The sequence below is a fragment of the Schistocerca serialis genome, chromosome 2, assembly GCF_023864345.2.
Source record: "Schistocerca serialis cubense isolate TAMUIC-IGC-003099 chromosome 2, iqSchSeri2.2, whole genome shotgun sequence".
In the NCBI taxonomy this organism is placed as follows: Eukaryota; Metazoa; Arthropoda; class Insecta; order Orthoptera; family Acrididae; genus Schistocerca; species Schistocerca serialis.
In genome coordinates, this window is record NC_064639.1 from 1,013,182,047 (window position 1) to 1,013,186,179 (window position 4,133).

Below are 4,133 nucleotides of genomic sequence, written 5' to 3' on the forward strand. Positions count from 1 at the left end.
ATTATTCAATCTTTTTCTCATGGTAACCTCCCCCTTGGCAGTTCCATCCCGGAGATCCGAATGGGGGACTATTCCGGAATCTTTTGCCAATGGAGAGATCATCATGACACTTCTTCAATTACAGGCCACATGTCCTGTGGATACATGTTACGTGTCTTTAATGCAGTGGTTTCCATTGCCTTCTGCATCCTCATGTCGTTGATCATTGCTGATTCTTCCGCCTTTAGGGGCAGTTTCCCACCCCTAGGAAAAGAGAGTGTCCTGAACCTCTATCCGCTCCTGCGCCATCTTTGACAAGGCCGTTGGCAGAATGAGGCTGACTTCTTATGCCGGAAGTCTTCGGCCGCCAATGCTGACTATTTATCAAAATTTAGGCAGTGGCGGGGATCGAACCCGGGACCGAAGACGTTTTGATTATGAACCAAAGACGCTACCCCTAATTAAACGGAAGTGTATGTCAGCTGTAGTACCCTCTTCGACGTAGTTCACAGTGTATGTACATCCACATCTACATCTACATGGACACTCAGAAAATCACATTTAAATGCCTGGCAGAGGGTTCATCGAACCACTTTCACGATTCTCTGTTATTCCAATCTCGTATAGCACGCAGAAGGAACGAACACCTATATTTTTCCGTACGAGCTCTGACTTCCCTTATTCTATCGTGGTGATCGTTCCTCCCTATGTAGGTCGGTGTCAACAAAATATTTTCGCATTCGGAAGAGAAAGTTGGTGATTGGAATTTCGTGAGAAGATTCTGTCGCAACGAAAAACGCCTTTATTTTAATGATTTCCAGCCCAAATCCTTTATCATTTCTGTGACACTCTCTCCCATATTTCGGGATAGCACAAAACGTGCTGCCTTTCTTTGAACTTTTTCGATGTACTCCGTCAGTCCTATCTGGTAAGGATCCCAAACCGCGTAGCAGTATTCGAAAAGAGGACGGACAAGCATAGTGTAGGCAGTCTCCTTAGTAGGCCTGTTACATTTTCGAAGTGTCCTGCTAATATAACGCAGCCTTTGGTTAGCCTTCCCCACAACATTTTGTGTGTGGTCTTTACAGTTTAAGTTGTTATTAATTGTAATAACTAGGTATTTAGTTGAATTTACGGCATTTAGATTAGACTGATTTATCGTGTAACCGACGTTTAACGAAATCCTTTTAGCACTCAGGTGGATTACCTCCACTTTTCATTATTTAGGGTCAACTGCCACGTTTCGCACCATTCAGATATTTTTTCTAAATCGTTCTGCAGTTTTTTTTTTTGATCTCCTGAAAACTTTATTAGTCGATAAACGACAGCGACATCTGCAAACAACCGAAGACGGCTGCTCAGATTGTCTCCCAAATCGTTTATATAGGTAAGGAACAACAAAGGGCCTATAACACTACCTTGGGGAACGCCAGAAATCACGTCTGTTTTACACGATGACTTTCCGTCAGTTACTACGAACTGTGACCTCTCTGGCAGAAAATCACAAATCCAGTCACATAACTGAGACGATATTCCATAAGCATGCAATTTCACTGCAAGCTTGTATGGTACAGTGTCAAAAGTCTTCCGGAAATCCAGAAATACGCAATCGATCTGAAATCCCTTGTCAGTAGCACTCAACACTTCACTTGAATAAAGAGCTAGTTGTGTTTCACAGGAACGATGTTTTGTAAACTCATGTTGACTGTGTGTCAATAGTTTTCTTCGAGGTCGTTCATAATGCTCGAACACAATATATGTTCCAAAATCCTGATACATATCGACGTTAACGCTATGGCCCTGTGATTTCGTGGATTACTGATACTACCTTTCTTGAATATTGGTGTGACCTGTGCAACTTTCCAGTCTTTGGGTACGGATCTTTCGTCGAGCGAACGGTTTTATATGATTGTTAAGTATGGAGCTTGAAGAATACTCAGTATTGTAGAACACTCAGTATTATGTCGTTCATTGAAACTGAAGTATACTTCTCGAATAATCGCTATACACACACAAAGAAAACAAATAACATGTAGACGACTTTTCATCAAGAGCGTCGGTGAGGTCCGTCGGAGCTGGTCCTACCTCGGCGAGGAACTGGCTGTACTGCTGCTCAGCTGCCCTTATAAAGCCGGCGGAGGTCGGTTGAGTACGCCAACTTCCCTGTGTCTATGAGGCGACCTCTGCAGAAAAATATTCGATTTAGTCCCTAGCATGTTCTGTTTATTTAGAAGAATTGTTTTCCTCTTGGTTGCGCCTGCAAGTGCTCGTGTATGTTATATGGTACACAGGGGTGTCTTGAGTGTAGTCTGCCTGGCAGGGGCCGTTTGTGGCAGACGTAACAGAGCCAATGCATCAGCATACTCTGAAAGAAACCTAATTGGTATACAGTCTGGGCGAGAAGACTTCCTTTTATTAGGTGATTTAAGTTGCTTCACTACTCCGAGGATATTTACTTTTACGTTACCCACGTTGGCAGCTGTTTCTGATTCGAATTCTGGAATATTTACTTCGTCTTCTTTTGTGAAGGCATTTCGGAAGACTGTGCTTAGTAACTCTGCTTTGGCAGCACCGTCATCGATAGTATCTCTATTTGTATCGTGCAGAGAAGGCATCAATTGTTTCTTGCCGCTGACATACTTAACATACGACCAGAATCTCTTTCTGAAGCGGATACGGAAGTTGCTTGAAAGTGAAAAAGTAGATGGAGGATGTGTTGTCACCGCCAGACACCACACTTGCTAGGTGGTAGCCTTTAAATCGGCCGCGGTCCAGTAGTATACGTCAGACCCGCGTGTCGCCACTATCAGTGATTGCAGACCGAGCGCCGCCACACGGCAGGTCTAGTCTAGGGAGACTCCCTAGCACTCGCTCCAGTTGTACAGCCGACTTTGCTAGCGATGGTTCACTGCCTACTCACGTTCTCATTTGCCGAGACGATAGTTTAGCATAGCCTTCAGCTACGTCATTTGCTACGACCTAGCAAGGCGCCATTATCAGTTACTATCGATATTGTGAATCATGTACCGTCAAGACCGACGTTCAGCATTAGTGGATTAAAGTTAAGTATTCCACCAGCTACGTCCGTTTTTTCTAAATTCTAATGTCCTTGTCCTGTTCCAGACCTCACGCCAGCCTGCGTGAGCTAAAACACATGCATTTTGGCCTCCTTTAGTAAAACGGTGTTGGCTCTCCTGCCAACCACAACAGAGGACGAGACATCTGAACACAGCACTCAAGCACGAGAACGTCTCACAGCGTATTCCGTTCATCAACGACTTTAAACTTATAAAGCATCCTGTATAGAAGCGTAGCCCCTGAAACGGCCGCTTGCAGATGAAAGATCTGATGATGAACGCGACGGTGCTCAACGTGGTACCACTCCGAGCCCACTCGAGCACGAGAATGTTTCGCAGTTCCGGCGACGCAGCAGGTAGTGAGCGGTCTCGCTAATTAATTTCGTGTCCGCGTCTGGCGAGGGGAGGGGGCGGAGGCGGCGTGGGCTGCAGGGGCGGCGGGGGAGGCGGGACGGTGGTCCTCAGCGGAGCCAGAGGACTCTTCATTAGGAGGCCATCGCCGCCTCCGCCGACGTCGATGAGTACCGCGACCGCCGCCGCCACCGGCGCCTCGCGTCGCTTCTCGCGACCAATTCTCGGCGAGTAACTCAGTTTCGGCCTCATCGGCGCTCCATTAAAGTAATTCGCGGGCCCGACGGCACCTTTTATCTTTCCCGGCACCGCAGCCGGTAGCGGCCCGGAGTCGGTGCGGTGGGGCTGTGGCCTCCAGCCGAGAGGACTTGCCCTGCTGCCTTCCGTTCCAGAGGGAGAACGCCACGGGCACGTCGCAGCCTTCAAGAGGACCAGCTGAGCAGCGACATCTGAAGGGGTGTGAGCGTACTTAGGCGACCATGAACTACGATAAGAGACAGTTAATAAAGGAAAGGCAGAAAGGTAATTGTGTCAAGAAATGGGAGAAATACGATACAAAACAGTACAAGCTGTCATCCCACAAGGGTCAGTGATGTCGCCTACGCTATTCGTCATCTGCGAGGTTCAGTCAGAAATTAACGTCTCCTATTTTTTTTTATTTTGCAATAAAAGTAAATACCGTACACATAGGAAAACATCTAAAACAGCCATTATTACGAGGACGAG